The sequence below is a fragment of the Gobio gobio genome, assembly GCF_949357685.1.
Source record: "Gobio gobio genome assembly, chromosome: 22".
Lineage (NCBI taxonomy): Eukaryota > Metazoa > Chordata > Actinopteri > Cypriniformes > Gobionidae > Gobio > Gobio gobio.
The window spans coordinates 6,320,751-6,340,219 of record NC_137118.1 but is presented as its reverse complement, the minus strand read 5'-3'; the positions used below and the strand labels follow the sequence as shown (position 1 = coordinate 6,340,219).

Below are 19,469 nucleotides of genomic sequence, written 5' to 3'. Positions count from 1 at the left end.
CATACTATAACAATAATGGCACAGAGAAACGATTTTTTCCAACTGATGAAGGATAAAAACATTGACAGCCAATCAGAATCCATCCTGCTTTAAAGAGCTCAAGCATTTAAAGTGACAGACGACGAAACTGCAGAGCGCTTAGAATAAACAGAGCGATATTGTTCACTGGTGTGGATGCTAATAGAGTTATCGTTATAGTTATCTGTCTTTTGTGTGGGCTTTGAGAACTCTGTGAAAGTCTGTTCTGCATGTGCAGGTTCACTTTGGAAGTTTCTTTCAAAAAGCATACATAAAAAATCTAAAATGTACCTTGAGATTTTGTTGATTGGAAGTTGTAACTCTAAAGGTCTTGAGATTTTGATTTACAGCACATTATAGTAATATTATGGTAGTTTTAGTAGTTAGAGAAGCCAAAATGTAATGGCTGTGTTATTAATGACAAGAAAGCACGTGCACCCACTCTCTTATTCATCCAGAAAAATAAGGTTGTATGTGTACAATATTTAACTGTTTGAATCAAAGTTGTCTTGAATGGCTTTGTCTTATTTTCGAGTCTTCTTTGATGAGATTTCCTGGCTAAATATTCTCCATCACAGCTGCTCATTGGAATCCTTTAGATACTGAGCTGCTGCGGCCTAATCGGGAAACCAACTACAGTCTGCCAATTTGTTCCATAGAGGTTTTTAATGGGCCCTATTTATCACTGTCATCTGAACAAGGTTGGACGCTGCCCTCTTAATAGAAGAGCCATGACGGTGCACTCCTGTTTCACAGAGAGACCGTCCCACGAGAAGCTTTTTTTTTTGCTCCTGCTGCTAAACTGTAATCAGATCTGTTACTCTTGCAGGAGGGGAGTTCCTGATACCAGGGGACGGATGGCGAATAGCGGTCTTTATTTGGACCGAGCTTCACAGCTAGAACAAAACGAAGAGTTTCTAGAGCTCCAGAACGCTCATCAAAGTTTAGTCTGGTTTTTTGTAGCAGACAGAAGGATCCAATAAGGATTACGAAGACCTGGTTTAGATCAGATTCAGCGGGCTCACAACGTTAACATTCTCTGTCAACTCATGTTTAATCCAGTTTGTAATTAACTCTGAAGTAGAGTTTAGATTCTCTGCCCAAGCCGGGCCCTCGATCAAACATTTGTCTTTTTTTAATCATTACTTTATTAGCCAAATTGGGTGGGCAGAAAAGCTATGCCATAATCAGAAAAAATAGCTATATATATATTTAGCAAAGTAAGAACTAATACTACAACTAAGAAACAAATGTGTACAAAGTTGCACAAGTCAGGATTAGCCTAAAAATGTGTGTTAAACTCACAGCACAAGCAGTGATGAAGCGCAGCATTCTGAACAGAACCGCTCTGAGACGCCAGTCATGAGCTGCTCGCGTGAACACTGCGCTTTGCTTAACTATTTCTTTTTGTTTCGAATTGTTTTGTTTAAAAGTGGACATTTCAAGCTTTCTATAAATTATTTCTCATGTCTGTGAGGCAAGTATCCCGCTGAGTTTCGGTTTATTTATGAGAAGCGCTCCAGTTCATGTGCAATGAAAGTGATCGCTCCAACGCATTCATGTCACGATTATTGTCTGCTATAGCCTATTTGCTTCTTATTTATTAAATCCAGGCAATTGGCTGATGAAACATTGATTCAAATTGAGATACAATTTATACAAAACGAAATCACTTTAAAGAAAGGCTTTCTACAAAACAAAACTTAATATTAAACAAAATATAAAAACACCAAAATAATTTCTGACCCACTCGAATCTTTGCACTTTTCATAATCAGATGAAATGTAAAAATAACATTATAATATTTAAACATAAATATGAAACAAAATACATTGTTTAATGGCTATAACAAGTATAGCAGGCTACAGTAAAGATAAATGTCATGTCTGAGTGGGATTTGAGCGAACGTCATTTTACCGGTGAGGGTTCATGAGTGGAGCGCTGGCATAGAGCGGATTATTGAGTTGAGCGTCACAACGGTCCGCTTCGCTCATTACAGGCTCGTTCTCGTTAAAAAATTATCAGGTTTAAATCGGGCTCGGGCTCATAATTACAGTTAATGTGTCGGACACAATGCTCAGACACAACGGGCTGAGGTAGGGTCGGGCGTGATTTTTTGAGCCCGATCTAAGCTCTAGTCTGAAGAGTGTGCATCTGAAAGTGTGACACGTGCGGCAAACAGCCAGTCACACAGAACATGGAAAGTGTCAGTTTGATTCCCTTCTCGCGAGAGAGCCGTGCAATTCAAAACTTAATCCTCTGCTGAAGATTAAGAGATCATTATGAAAATAAATAATAATGAAATTAAATACATTTACAAGGCAGGAATAAACACTTCTGCTGCTCTCTATATACACTAACCTAAAGGATTATTAGGAACACCTAACCAATACTGTGTTTGACCCCCTTTCGCCTTCAGAACTGCCTTAATTCTACGTGGCATAGATTCAACAAGGTGCTGAAAGCATTCTTTAGAAATGTTGGCCCATATTGATAGGAGAGCATCTTGCAGTTGATGGAGATTTGTGGGATGCACATCCAGGGCACGAAGCTCCCGTTCCTCCACATCCCAAAGATGCTCTATTGGGTTGAGATCTGGTGACTGTGGGGGCCATTTTAGTACAGTGAACTCATTGTCATGTTCAGGAAACCAATTTGAAATGATTGGAGCTTTGTGACATGGGGCATTATCCTGCGGAAAGTAGCCATCAGAGGATGGGGACATGGTGCTCATAAAGGGATGGACATGGTCAGAAACAATGCTCAGGTAGGCCGTGGCATTTAAAGGATGCCCAATTGGCACTAAGGGGCCTAAAGTGTGCCAAGAAAGCATCCCCCACACCATTACACCACCACCACCAGCCTGCACAGTAGTAACAAGGCATGATGGATCCATGTTCTCATTCTGTTTACGCCAAATTCTGACTCGACCATCTGAATGTCTCAACAGAAATCGAGACCAGGCAACATTTTTCCAGTCTTCAACTGTCCAATTTTGGTGAGCTTGTGCAAATTGTAGCCTCTTTTTCCTATTTGTAGTGGAGATGAGTGGTACCCGGTGGGGTCTTCTGCTGTTGTAGCCCATCCGCCTCAAGGTTGTGCGTGTTGTGGCTTCACAAATGCTTTGTTGCATACCTCGGTTGTAACGAGTGGTTATTTCAGTCAAAGTTGCCCATTCTCCTCTGACCTCTAGCATCAACAAGGCATTCTTGCCCACAGGACTGCCGCATACTGGATGTTTTTCCCTTTTCACACCATTCTTTGTAAACCCTAGAAATGGTTGTGTGTGAAAATCCCAGTAATTGAGCAGATTGTGAAATACTCAGACTGGTCCGTCTGGCACCAACAACCATGCCACGCTCAGAATAGCTTAAATCCCCTTTCTTTCCCATTCTGACATTCAGTTTGGAGTTCAGGAGATTGTCTTGACCAGGACCACACCCCTAAATGCATTGAAGCAACTGCCATGTGATTGGTTGATTAGATAATTGCATTAATGAGAAATTGAACAGGTGTTCCTAATAATCCTTTAGGTGAGTGTATATATAGTATAATCAATCACACATTTGTTCCGTAATTAATTGCGATTACAAAGTTTTAAATATTTTTATACTGTAATAATTTCACAGTTACTCTCCAAATTAATGTAGAAACAACCGTATATTTTAAATATTTGTTGTAATGGCATCTTTTTATGAATGAAGGCCAGCCCAGTATCACTGATACTAATACTGATACTGATGTCTCTATGAAACATTAATGAGAGACATTTAACATTACAGCATAATTAAAATCTATCAATTTTAATATTTATTAGGCTTTAGAAAAATAACTTTTAATTTAAGTGAACAAAACAATCTTCACATAAACCCATTATAATAAATGTCATATTTACCTGTGACCTACCTGTTAGACACAGAAACTGAATAAAGTTATCAAACACTTTACAGTCCTAACTGCATAAATAATAAATTAAATATAGATTAATCCTTATTAAAGCTACAATTTTCTCTTTGTTCTTTGATTAACTTTATTGACAGACGACATGGTTCTTGCATGATTTTTTTCTGCTCAAGAATAATCTAGTCTTCATGTAGCATGCTCTCTCTCTCTCTCTCTCTCTCTCTCTCTCTCTCTCTCTCTCTCTCTCTCTCTCTCTCTCTCTCTCTCTCTCTCTCTCTCTCTCTCTCTCTCTCTCTCTCTCTCTCACACACACTCACTCACACTCTTTCATCTGGTCCTGTTCATTTCCCAAAACAAGTGGATGTGAGTTTACGCGCCTCACATGGTGGTGGAAGCCATGCCTCAATTTGGGGGATTCTGGATGAGGACTTTTGTCAGAGACTGTTGGCTTGAATTACCGGTTGGGTAATCTCGTTCGTCAGTGATTGTCAGGTATGACCCAGATCTGAGATCAGCGCTTCATTGTGCAGTTTGCGAGTACATTTTTTGTGTGAGAGTTGTGAAGATAATGACTGATTGTCTTGAGTGATTATATGAATTAGGTTACTAGTTTTCTTACAGGTGTCATGAGCTGTATTAATAAGAGCATAGATCACAGCGGCGTAAAGCTCTTCCAGATAAGAACGCTAACAGGACCAGTGGGTCACTGAATCTCATCTTAATGTTACAGAGATCTTCCTCTGTTGCTACAGGTTGTTTATCAGATGTGCCTGAGTGTAGTTAAAGCGTTGATGTTGCAGTTTGTGTATGTATTTGAGGCATACTCATTTTCAAGTTAGGTCATCTCTGATATGAATATTCCTAAAAAGATGTTTGACCAATCATGCAAATATTGCAGACTGACCGTTTTGGCTGTGAAACTTGGCGTAAAACTCTCATTTTGGCATTTTTACATCAATACAAACAGTGCATTTATATTAAAATGTATACTGTAACTTCATTAACATATTGAATTTATTATTGTTTATAATTTATCATTTATTCAGAACAGAAAATGTACTCTTGTTTATTTTTATTATGATTTTGAATATGTATTTAATATTATATTATAATTTCCGCATGCTATAAAGAATGCTTCCCTTTGAATATGAGAATGTCATCAATTCCTGTATGTTGTTTCTTTCCTGCGGAACACACAAGTAGAAATGTGAGTCTTTACTCGGCCCTTACAACAGTTCACCTTGTCTGGCAAGCATTGAAAAGGACAATAAACAAACTCTATTTAATTTGAAGTTGTGAGTAAATGACAGATTTTTTTTTTGTGCTATTGGTTTAAAAACGAAAGTGCTTTTTAAGACTTTAAATCTTGGTGTTTTTTATAAATAGTTATTTGATAGTATAATTTGGGTTTATAATAAGCTTGTGTTTACAGAAATGTGATGCCCATGCATTTGGTTGAGTACCAGCCTTGGCACCACTTTTGAAACAGTTGGCTGGAAATGATCAGATGCCCTCAAGGACAATGGAGCTTCTAGGAAGATATAAATGCTGGTCTAAAGATGCTAATGTAATGTGCGAATGTTTTCCTTACCAAGCCTTTAGCTTCAGAGCTCAACCACATAGAAACTGCTGAGCCCACCTCGGGTTTCTCTGTGTGCTTATGGCAGCGGGACTCCAATCCTCTTCACGTAAAGAGGATAATGTTGCCATCTTGTGGAACTTTGTGGGAATATTGTTCGAAATCAGCCTGGGCTGCATTTCTCAAAAGCATGGTGAGCTACATTTATGATCGTAGAGACCATTGGTGGCAATGGATTTTGGGAAACGCAGCCCTGTTTGATTCAGATCCATTTATTAATGATTCATCAGGCCCCTTTAACTGGTCATGAGGTAAATGTTATTAGGATTTGAGATATTTTAAATAGTTTATTAGCTATAATTATTTCTTTAAAAAAATTAGAATGTTTTCTTGACTAATTTTGGTGGTATTTACGGACATTTTTAAACAAGAATATGGGGATAATATTTTTTATTGTCAATGTTCAGAAATCTGATATGGTTTTACCTTACGCGTGATTGTTCTTTTAAAGACAATATCTCAAATAAAAATAAGTATGATAAAATATGACGGCAAAAGATTAAAATGCTTGCAAAGCTTTCCACTAAACTTGGCAGCATTTGAAATGAACAAGAACAAAATTGCCTGCCTTGGTTTATTACAGAAGACTGCCAGTCATGTGTGTAATGAGTGCAGTCAGCTTAAATTGCTTTTTTTATAATAGTGGGTTGACTAAAATGGGAAGAAAAACTAAATAAATGTCAAGGTTCACATTTTATTCAGTGGGATTTTTTTTCTTTAAGACCTATTAAACTGTCTACAGCAGTCAAATAGGAAATGTAACACAATTTAGTAAAGAAGAATCAAATCTATGCATATAATTGAATTGAAATTTGATTCAAAATCAAGAATCGATTTGAATCAAATCAATAGGTACCAAAAGATTCCCACCCCTATTATTTTCTAATGCTTTAAATAGCAATTAACTGGTCAAATTATATTAAATTATTATTATATTATCTATATAGGTATAAATACTGGCATTTATTGTAAATAAATAAATATTTTATGCTTTATTTTTATGAATTTTTATTTAATTTATGAAGTGAATGGATATTTCATGGTTGTAATCTGTGTCATAACTTTGTGTTTCCAGCAGAGGGAGCTCTTTAGTTCTGTCTGGTCAGAGAATATAAGGCTTGATAAAACTAGAGTCATATATTTATATTTAAGGAAATTTAATCTGAATACATATATATATTTATCTCTGTAATTTTTGTAAAACGTTAATGTAGTTTTAAAAGACAAGTCACTTTTCAGTATCAGGCTCATTGTGTCTATTATGAATCCACTTCTCTGTGATGTATAATTGAAAACACACACACACACACACACACACACACACACACACACACACACACACACACACACACACACACACACACACACACACACACACACACACACACACACACACACACACACACACACACACACACACACACACACACACACACACACACAGAGCGACTTCCATTGCATTCAAGGTACATATTTTACATTTTGTCAGTTCTTGCTTTCCCTGGGAATCGAACCCATGACCTTTCCGTTGCACGCTCTACTGTTTGAGCTACAGGAAAGCCCACACTCGCCCATGATGTCAATGGGTGAGTGTATTTAAAAGAACATACACTGAATGAAATGATCAAGTGTATTTCTACTAAAAAAATAGCTCTGACGTTGAAATGGCCTTTTTAAACAAGTGTCGATTTAGGATGTAATTATGAAGGACGGGAAGTGTAAGGCGACTCTGTAAGTCAGACGTACACCTGTCGTAGTCTTTTGAGATGAATATCATTAGAGATGTGCAGTCTCTGCCTGTGTCCATGGTAACGCTGGCCTTCAGCAGAAAGGGTTCCAGTGTCACAGTGAGCAGGCTGCAGTTCCTCAAGCAGAAAAACTTATTTCCAGAAGACGAATGAGTAAAGGTAGTGATGTAATTCAGCATAAATTTAGCTAAATTTAGCAGAGCACCAGGCAGCACTGCAGCAAATGAGACCAGTTAAGAATATCCATAACTGCTTATGGTGGAATATTGTATCTGATGGCGTTCCATCAGCTGTTATGAAGCTTTTGTTATGCTCCACTTCCAGATGTGCTGATCCAGGATTTTCTCAGTGAGGGAGGGTGAAACTTTTACTACATCTTAGATTTATCAGTCAGTACACAAAAAATGTTTTTTTGTGGAGAGTTCTTTGTCGCAACCAAACGTGTTTTGCACATGCTAATAACTCAAACCATGGGCTTCAGCTGTTATGAAGCAGTTATAACATCTTAAGGCCCAAGTCAAGTCGTTTTACAATACAGATTGCTTCAAAGAAGCTTTACAGTGATAACCGGAAAAACAACAAAGTTTCACAATACAGCCGCTCAGTGAATGGTGATCAGTAATATTGTTGAATATTTAGTGTCCCCAACTGAGAAAGCCAAAGGCGACATTGGCAAGAAACCAAAACTCCATCAGGAGACAGAATGGAGAAAAAACCTTGGGAGAAACCAGGCTCAGTCCTCTGGCCAACGAACGAACTGTGTATGATTATGATTCAGGCAACATTACAGGTCAGAAGTCAGATTGGATCAGAACATTCACCAAAAACATCAACTATGAAGATATCTATATTGATAACTCTATTAGCTTCCACACCAGAGCACTATTTTATCCTAAACACACACTGCAGTTTTGTCGTCTGCCACTTTAAATGCTTGAGCTCTGAAAGCAGGATGGATTCTGATTGGCTGTCAATATTTTATAATTTATTGTTCTGAAAGTGATTCCAATTAGGATTGTAAAATTCCGGGAATTTTCAAAGTTGGAAACTTTCTGTGGGAACTAACAGGAAAATATGGGAATTGATGAGAATAAACCTAAAGTTAGCCTATAACAGGGAACTTAAGTGTAGTTCAAAAAAACAACATCTTGCAGCATAATCTTGGTTAAAACAACCAGATTTAATGCACAATCTAGTGCTGGGTGAAAAATATTGATTTCTCGATTTTAATCGATTCTCAGTTTTACGAACCATTATCGATTCTTAAATCCCAAGAATCGATTAGTTTTTGCACTTGATGAATGAACGGAACATTGTAATGCGCCTCCCATCCAATAAACCCCAGTAATCTTTGTGCTTTGTTACTATTGATATGAAACAAAGTCTCAGATTTAAAATTACGTCCGTTTAATTACAAAATTCAAAAACAAATACCGTTTTGGCGCGAGATCGCTCTGGCGCAGCTCAGCTCAAGAGAAGACTTCCGCCTTAATACAGTTACAGCGCAAAATAAACATGAATGAGCATCTGAAAGTGTGTTCAAAGATACAGTACAACTATCATGTCACATGGAATCGCTCAATCAGTGTTTCAACTGTGGAAAGACGTCAGTAAAACAGCTTGTAAACAATGTCACGTAACAATTTACCTCAGAAAATCCATATCCAGTGTCCATAAACTGGTTAGTCAGCTGGAAAAAATAACTTTAGAGAGGAGCATTTTGCTAAATATATGCACCATATTACATATTCATTATAATTTGGAATGTTCTTCAATATTTAATGCATGTATGAATAAATCTGGCATGTTTTTTTGACTGCCACCATTTAAATGTTTATATTTCCAAAAATGAATGGGAGTAAAAATATGATTATGTAATTGTAAAGTGAATCTACAGTGTTTGTTGTTTTAAGTGTTTGTATACAAATCAGTTCATTTTTACCTTCAATATGATAGTAGGCTAATGTACTCATAGTTTACAGCATTAGTTCAGAGATTTGTTTTCCTTGAGAAAATTTGCTATGTATTGTACCTGATATATATCCAAAATAATCGATATCGAATCGTATCAAATCGAAATCGAATCAAATTGCAAGCTTGTGAATCGAAATTGTGAAATTTGTGTAAATACCCAGCCCTACCAAATTCACTTGAATTTCTTTGCATTGGAAAAATGATCGTAAGATCAAATGTAGGATAGTTTCTATGCAACATTTTATAAATTAGGCCCCTGGTCAATTTGTAATCAGATTTTTTATTTTGTTTATTTTACCTGTTTTGAATATTTCCAAAATTCCCCAGCTCACAGTTTTTTACAATCGCTATGACAATTTTTTCAACACTTTTAACAAATTTCCTAAACTCTTAACGCACCACCACACCTACCACACACAATTGGCAAAACGGTTCAAAATCACACATTGTAAACTAAACTCTAACACTTATTTTCTAAATAAAATAACACACTAACACAATACACTAACACGTTCTCTTCCAACAGGAACATTTAGTCAATCATAGCACAATGTTATAAAAACACTAACATCAGATGGAATTACAGAAACTGCATTATTTTTTGTGTCAGGTCTGCCCTTATACAATTTATTTATTTTATTGATCATAGATTGTGTGTCGTTTGAAGACTCTCCACATTTGTGTTTTGTTGGGTTTAGTAAATGCATGCATTTTGTTTCTTTTGCTGCAGAAATTCAATACAAAAAATGAATAACCCATCTCAGGGTAATTTTATAGAATTCCCTTCAGTTTTATTTCATTATCAGCAATCACCATGTTGACAATAGCAAGTTCCTGTTCTTCATTTAGGAGCTTTCCTCTGCCCCCTGAGGGAGGGAGATGTTGAATCCTTAGAGGGACAAAATACAGTTACATATTAGAGACCAGAGGCATACAGTCACTGAAATACATGGTAAAAGTTTACACTTTGCAGAAGGAGAAGCCCTTATACAATATCATACCTGTTAGTTTCTGGAAAAAAATCTGGATAATGGATGCCACTGTGTCCCGGCTGAGATTCGACTGTACTCGTTCACCAGCCTCTCTGTATGATATGGTTTATGACATGGTCTATGATAGTACATTTACATTTACATTTAGTCATTTAGCAGACGCTTTTATCCAAAGCGACTTACAAATGAGAGCAAAAGAAGCAACTAGAACAGTCAAGGGCAACAGTATGCAAGTTCTGTAGCAAGTCTCAGTTAATCTAGCTCAGAACACACAGGACAGTTTTTTTTTATTTTATTTTTTTTATTTATTTTTTAAAATAAATTAGACAGACAGAAAATGAATAGAATGATAAGTGCTATTCTTGATTGGTCAGGTGCTGCTGGAAGAGATGTGTCTTTAGGTGTTTTTTGAAAATGGCTACAGACTCGGCCGCACGAATTGAGATAGGCAGCTCTTGTATAGTAGCTCTTGATAGTAGCTCTTATTTCATCAGTTACCCTAATTCTGACCCTTCTTTGAATGTCACCATGCATTCACTCTCCTCAATCTCTACCTTGCCCTTGTCCAGGCATTCCTCTCCCTTGTCCTGGTACTCATCTTCCTCTCCCTCATAAAGGCATTTTTCTTACTTTCTTTGTGTTGCTCTATATTCCTTTTCCACACAAGAACAGCCCAAAGATGTCATCTTTTATTGTATACCATGGTCATGAGATTGAAAGAACATAAACACCTGAACAATTCCTAGACGGGAATCAGCTGGGATTTATATATTTGCATAACTTCACTCAGCTGTTTCTCAGTAACAATGGAATAAAAGACAGGGGATATATTTGTGTTTCAATTCTCAATATAAACAGCTGTTCACTTTTACTTTAGTCTATAAGGTTAGGGTTTAGGACATGGTGTTATTTGTTCTGACAGACAGTGTTAAAGCATTGGTTAATATGGCAGTGAAAATCCAGTGTTTTGGTCTTGGTTGAGCTTGTGTGTAAAAGAAGTTCAAGCATTTTAAATTTGTGTTAACTGTATGCATTTTGTGTAAAAGCAACAATAAATGTGTTAATTGTATAGCCTACACAGACAGATGTTGTGCTAACTGCGTTAAGAGTTTAGGAAATTTGTTAAAATTATTGAAAAAATTGTCATAGCGATTGTAAAAAACTGTAAATTCCCATGGAAAGTCTCTGGAAAGTTTTACCGAAATTCCGCCCCTTTGCAACCCTAATTCCAAGATAGCGTTTCAAGAAGTTTGCTATAGTTATAGTTATAGTTATCGTCCTTGGTGTGAACAGGTCTTAAAGGGGTGGTAAAACACATTGTTTTGAAGGCTTGATTGTGTTTGTGGGGTGCACTGTAACATGTGTTCATGCTTCGTTTAAAAAAAAAAAATCATTATTTTTCATATATTTGACATTTATTCTACACTGCTCTGTCCCTCCTTGTAAAACGGTCTGATGCTTTCCGGGTTGTATGAAGCCAGTCCCTCAAAAATACGCAATGGGCTCAGATTGGTTAGCTGGCCCAGTGTGTTGTGATTCGCTAACCGCAGTGTACGTTTGTCGGAAACGTCACGCCCCTTACCTTACCGGTAGACTGTGGTCAGTATTAGAAACGATGGCGTCAATAAAACCACACCAATCTGAGCCCGAATCAGACCCAGAACATTTGAGTGAAGATGATCGAGCAGAACCTGTTCAGTACTCAAGAGTAAAGACTGCAGATCTATAATGATCGCTACTGAATGGCACTGTTACTTTTGTATTTTTAGAACGATTATAGCCAAATATCTGTCGCAAGAACTATTAACCCAAAACACTAAACACTGGCTTTACTATAGTAGCCAAATCACACACAGAACCATGTTTAGCATGCCTGTAGATAAATAATACATAAAAGCTCTAATCAAAGAATCATTTACACTAGGGCTGCAACGACGCGTGCGTGAAATGCGTCGACGCGTCGGCGGCACATTATTTACGTTCTAGAATGGAACAGAAGATCTAGAATAATGGCAGCTTCTGCTCCCGGGCATAGTGAAAATTATCATTTATCATATAAAGCCAGACCGCGACATTCAAAAGTGTGGGAGTACTTTAAACAGAAGCTGAATAAAACTGTGCTTTGTTCGCTCTGTAACGCCGGTTTCACACTGCGCGCGCAGGCAGAGCAGAAGCTGTGCGCGTGGAGAGCGGGAGCTTTCACACTGCCAATCAGTGTTGCCAAGTCCGCTTTTTTCCGCGGAATTGGGCTACTTCTACACTGTTGCCGCGGGCTGTGTCTCATGTCCGCGGGTTGAAGCAAAAAAACACACATATTCAACCCCCCGAACGCGATGTTTACCAGAGAACCTCCCCGAAACGCGATTGGGCTTGTTTTGGGCTTGTTTTGAGTAACGAATGGGTGGGTTTTGTTGTGTAAACCTGGCAACCCTTCCAGTGTTCTCTCGCGCAGCTGAACCGTGGCGCGTGTATTGCAACAGACGGTCACATTTTCCGGGGTTCTTCTCCGACCCCAGTACGTCTCGTGCTTTTATTTATTATGGGCTGCATATATCTCCTGTTAATGCGACCTGGTTCCCCTCTGTCCCAAACACATGTGCATAAAACATGCTGTATATAGGTAGTTTACATGATTAAAGTAACATTAAAGTTAAGATATGCGCCTCTAGCTTTAATCATTTAAATGTGTCTTTGAAGTTTGGGCAAAAACTTCTGGCAGCTTTAGTCGTTGTTTATGCACAAGTATCTTCAAAATAGACGACTAGTTATACTATATTAAAACTATGCTGAAAGCTCCTGTATGTGAACCTTTTGCAGATAAATACAAGTGCATTTTTTTTTACTATTGACACAAATCAATAAGTATATCATACTCAACTACTAGCCTATAGTAAACAACTTTTCCTAATTAGGCCTACTCTGTATACATTTTATGATGAATAGTATCATTATATATAATGTTTAAAAAGCTTCTTGTGTTCATATATTTCATTATAAAATGGCATACTATGTACACTACCTTTCCTGAAATACAATTAATATTGTCATCATTCATTGATTTCATGTTAAAATAATATACAAATTCACTACCCTCTTTGAAATACAATAATCAGTAAAAAAGAATCATAAGATTAATCTGGAAAATAATCGTTAGATTAGTCGACTAATCGAAAAAATAATTGTTAGATTAGTCGACAGAAAAAATAATCGTTAGTTGCAGCTCTAATTTACACTAATGCCAAGTTCGCTGTTGAGATTTTAACGTTAGTGTTTGTAACGATAGGTGTTCGTCGGATAACGTTAAGTATGAATGAGCATTTAACAGACTGGTTTGCAGAACAGTGTTGTCATCTGTTTACTTCCTTGCTACAACCTATTACAGGAAAACACATCGATGAAAAATAAATCAGACTTACAGGTTGTGGCCCGTAAACAGCTTCTGTTTGTAAATCCAGCTTTCAGGTCAAGCCGTTGTGCATATCCTGTATTGAACTCGCGAACATTGTGAAAGTTTTCCTCCGTGAAATGTGCTGCGGGAGGGAGCCCCGCGCGCGTCGTGCATTCACACACTGGCCGCGTTTGTCTCACGCAGCTGACGGTGTGCAAATCCGGTGTTGAACTCGCGAACATTGTGAAAGTTTCCCTCCGTGAGATGTGCTGCGGGAGCCCTGCACGTGCCTGTTCCCTTCTGTCTCATACACACGTGCATATAACATGTTGTATGTTAAACGCTCTGCAACGCACCCCTGTCCCTATGAAGGCTGAACAGAGCAAGTACCCCAGACCTGCAATCCGGATGAATATAACAGCGTTTCCTCGGCATCGCGGCAACAACACTCCAGCCTAACTATACCACAACAGCGCCGCGATACAAAATGGCGCCCCCACCCCCCCTATTTAATATTCTCGGAGGAGGGGTTTATGTAAATATTGAGCCTGGTGATGTCACCAACCCTGGAGGAATGCGTGTAGTCGCCTACTGGCCGTTTGCTGTAGTTCTTAGAAATGGATTTCTTTAAAAGCAAATATCTACCTTTGCTTTAAACTTTGAACGTTGTAACTTTGCAGATGTTGTTTATGCTAAAGCAGCAACATTACACGCTAGCTAAAGTTAGAATAGTGAAATCGTGGTTTACCACCCCTTTAACACTAGACAGATCTCAGATCTCAGCTAGTCAGATTATTTTGTCAGTTTGTTGGTGGAGTAGAGAAATGCAGAATTATCAAAGCCAACAGAGGCAGCATGCCAAGACCAAGAGGCAAGCTGTTCTTCTTGTCACATCAGTATTTAGAGTAAAGAGTGGGAGCAATTTACTGGGGTTTTGGAACAGAAACATTTTCAGTTTTCTAAACGTGAGATGCTAATGATAAATATGAGCCATGTGATTTGTAGCAGTCCTGAGATTTAATCTTCAGCTCACTAAACCATTGCTAGCGAATCATCTTCATTTTCCATAAGACTGTTAAATCTATAAATTTCTTTAATCATTAGTGCCACTGTATCTAAACTTAAATGAATAGCTCACCCGAGCATTATAACTGAATCTCCATCCACTTTTGTTTTGTTAAAAAAAAGCGGCATGGACATTATGCTAAACATCGCCTGTTCGTTTTGGTTAATTATCCCTTTTGATATGAATACATTTTTTGGAAATGTATCAAAATCGCCACCCAGGATACTAATGTTTTACAACAGCTCTATATGTGTCAGTTGTAACACATTTAAGTGCAAAGGCCATTTTCAGAAAGGAATGTGATTTTATGAATCATGTAGAATCACAGAGGCGGGAGTCTGCGTCAGGAGATAAGGAGGTGTGTGTGTGTGTGTTATGCAGTGGTGGTGGGTAGCAAAAGGAGCTGGAATAATCGCTCCCTGGAGAGGAGTGAGATTACAGCCCTGAGCCCACACCATCCATCCATTACATAAGAGTGGAACAGCTGCCGATCTGCAGTGTGTGAATGAGCATGTGTGTGCGTACACTTCTCTCTGCTTCTGTGGGTTGGTCTGTGTTGGAAAGAAAGAGAGTTCATGCATAGACCGATGTGATTACGAGTATGCATCTTTCTGCTTCTTCTTTCTGGTTGCCTTGGAAACCAAGCAGATAAGATATTTCCTTGTGGTATCGCATACCTGATAACACCTAACTAAAGCCATAGCGCTGCTGAAGATGGATGCACTCTGAACAGCTTATCAGATCCATCACATTCTCTAATTACAATCAATGGGGAATAGTTTCTTTGCAATATTGAGACATTTTTTACTTTTTAAAGTGTTGTACTTCTATGGCAATCAACACTTTTTAAAAAATTTAAACAGTTCAATCTGAATGAAGAATATTATATTGATATTGAATATTATTTTAATATAGGGCTATTTTCTTTCAAATTTTTGTGTAACACTCTAAAAAAAAATGGTGCTATATGGCAGAGTCCTGCACGGGTCCGATTTTGTAAATCCGCACCCGCCCATACCCGCAGTGCTTAAAACCGCATCCGACCCGTTTTCCGACAACACTAATTAAAATCCTCACCCGACCCAACCCGACCCACTTAAAATAGAACCGCCACCCGACCCGCACCCGAAATAAAATCAGTTTAGCATATCACATTATAGACACACTTTCAAAAATGATTATTGCCAGCATACAGAAGTTAGTACACGACCATTAACACAAGGACAACTTCAGCCGAAGCCGTCAAACATGGTTATGTGTCCTTATCATCTCTACAAGGCACATTTAGTTCTGTCCACTTTTGAAAAATACTGTTCGATAGAACTGCTTGTGCTTGGTTTGTTACCACAGTTATCTGTAGACCTGTGTTTCTCCTTTGTCTGACCCGACCTGCACCCATATCCGACACAGTTAGGATGTTTTTCACCCGTTTCAGCAATATTCACGCAATTTCGCGGGTCACCCGTTGGGTACCCACACCCATGCAGGACTCTGTTATATGGCACTAAAAGTGGTTCTTGGCTCATAATCATAGGGGAACTACTTTTGGTGCTATATAGCACCATATCTTTAAATGGCTCTGCTGCACCTTTGTCAAATGGTGCTATGTGCCCAGAAGAGGTGCCATATCGCATTTTATTTCTTAATCAAAAATGGTGCTAAACAGCACCAACAGTGGTTCTTTGGCTTGTAAAGAACCTTTAAAGGGGCTTAAAAGGTTCTTTGTACGGCAGTGGTGCTATATAGCACCTTAACCACCCCAAAGAACCACTGAAAAACGGCTGAAGAACCATACAGGGGCTTAACAGGTTCTCTATACGGCAGTGGTGCTATATAGCACCTAAACCATGGCAAAGAACCGGTGAAAAACCGCTGAAGAACCATACAGGGGCTTAACAGGTTCTGTATACGGCAGTGGTGCTATATAGCGCCTTAACCACCCCAAAGAACCGGTGAAAAACCACTGAAGAACCATACAGGGGCTTAACAGGTTCGGTATACAGTAGCGGTGCTATATAGCGCCTTAACCACCCCAAAGAACCATACAGGGGCTTATCAGGTTCTGTATACGGCAGTGGTGCTATATAGCACCTTAACCACCCCAAAGAACCATACAGGGGCTTACCAGGTTCTGTATACGGCAGTGGTGCTATATAGCACCTTTACCACCCCAAAGAACCGGTGAAAAACCCCTGAAGAACCATACTGGGGCTTATCAGGTTCTGTATACGGCAGTGGTGCTATATAGCACCTTAACAACCCCAAAGAACCGGTGAAAAAACGCTGAAGAACCATACAGGGGCTTAACAGGTTCTGTATACAGTAGCAGTGCTATATAGCACCTTAACCACCCCAAAGAACCGGTGAAAAAACGCTGAAGAACCATACTGGGGCTTAACAGGTTCTGTATACGGCAGTTATGCTATATAGCACCTTAACCACCCCAAAGAACCGCTGAAGAACCACTGAAAAAACGCTGAAGAACCATACATGGGCTTAACGGGTTCTGTATACGGCAGTGGTGCTATATAGCACCTTAACCATCCCAAAGAACCGCTGAAGAACCATGCATGGGCTTAACGGGTTCTGTATACGGCAGTGGTGCTATATAGCACCTTTACCACCCCAAAGAACCGGTGAAAAACCGCTGAAGAACCATACAGGGGCTTATCAGGTTCTGTATACGGCAGTGGTACTATATAGCACCTCAGTCATCCCAAAGAACCGGTGAAGAACCACTGAAGCACCAAGATTTCATGCTTTACAGCACTTAAAGTGGTTCCCCTATAATTACGAGCCAAAATACCACTTTAAGTACTATATAGCATCATTTTTTTAGAGTGAACTTTAAATAAAATTGTGGTTATTTTATTTTATTGGCTTGTATTTTTTAAAGTCAGATTCAGTAAAATTATTGAATTAAATTAAAAAGTCTAATAATAATAAAATTTTATAAAAACAAATTAAAAATCAGAAATTAATTATAAAAAAAAGGCATTTTCGGTTTTCGGTCCAGAATTGAAGCGCGCACACAGAAAGCCACCTGGGGAACAGTGTCTCTTCTGAGCTTTTAATAATACTGTTTAATATCAAACACGGTATGGAGAATGCATTTTTAAACATAACATATTTGGTCATAAATTACTTACTACATAAATAACTGTGCTTTCTGTCACCACAGAGAGAATGAAATGCTTCTTCCTGTGTCACATGCTTTATTTTGTTTATCTTTATTATTATGTTGATTGTACATGTGGATTCAGTTTAACGCAAAGAAAACTTTAAATATGTTTCAAATCGATCTGTCTTTTCAAAGTCAGCCTAACAGATTAGAGTTCACTTGACTGAGAGAGCGTTTTTTGCTTTCCGGTTATGTGTGCTATATGCACAAATGATTACTGACCCAACTGTGGTTTGGAGATGTGCTTTCTGTGTTTCGGTAAATTGAGTTCTTTCCAGCCCTGTACTGTTGTCAACCATGTGTAAAATGTTTTGGCTGCAATAGGCAACAAGTAAGAACCAGGTGCACAAACTTTTGCTCATGTAACAACTCACCTCATTCAACATGCCAACTAAATCCACCATGGATGGAGTTCAGGGAAGCGTTCTTGGAGTGTTTGCAATCATTGAACACTTTGTTAATTAAATGATTGAGCTGACTAATTGACTGCAGACGTCTTTTTTTGTAGTTCTAAAATCTTCCCTATTGTATAAGGTGTCCAAAATGTGTGAAGGTTTAGATAATTCTGTCATGTTGAACAGCTAATATTTTCAAACTGCAATTTTTCAGTCCATTTTCTTTCTCGTGCAGTCAACAGTGAAAACGAGTTAATCATTTTTCTAGACAAGATATGAACTGAATGCCTTCATCCACTATGAAGTAATTATGTTTCAAAGAAAAGCAGTGTGCTGACAAGGCTCCATCAGAACAGATTCACAATACACGATTAGCAGACGACAAACCCTTTATTTCACAGCTTTCTCCCAATAAGATTTGTTATGGCCATCTGCTAAGATAAACGGCTCTTTCTGCCTAAATTCCTAATGTTGATACCAATATCTAAAGAGCAAAATTGCTGATATAACACTACCTTCCAAAAGTTTGAGTTTTTGTTTTTTAAATGTTTTAATAGAAGTCTCTTATTCTTCCATAGGCTGCATTTAAACAAATGTATAGACTAAAATTAAATATTGTGAAATATTACTACAATTTTAAATAGTAATTTTTTATTTTAATATATTTAAATGTCATTCATTCCTGTGATAGCAAAGTCTTTAGTGTCACATGATCCTTCGGTAATCATTCTAACTCACTGATTCATAACGCTTCGAAGCTTCATGATGCATTGTTTTGAAATCGGTCATCATGATATAAGTCGTTATTTAGGGTTTTTTTGCGCACAAAAACTATTCTTGTCACTTTATAAAGTTATTGTAGACCCACTGTAGTGAGATGGACTTTGTAACGACGTCTTTAGTACCTTTTATGGGTCTTGAGAGTGAACCGTGCATTGTGCCAATGGAGGCCTTTCTGAGCGATCGGATTTCAACTAAAATATCTTCATTTCTGTTCCGAAGATGAACGGAGGTCCAACGACATGAGGGTAAGTAATTAATGACAGAATTTTCATTTTTGGGTGAACTAACCCTTTAAGTTAGGACAAAATGTAATTGAGGACAATTTGTGTTGCTTTAGCTCATTTTAATTAAGCAATTTGAACAAGCAGTACAAATCTTTTTT

The 19,469-nt window shown here is 38.1% G+C and overlaps 1 protein-coding gene across 1 annotated transcript in view; it reads left to right on the top strand.

Annotated features, from left to right (window-relative positions):
- dlg2 (discs, large homolog 2) overlaps positions 1-19,469 on the top strand; it is a 394,149-nt gene that overhangs the window by 15,127 nt on the left and 359,553 nt on the right. The window lies entirely within an intron of this gene.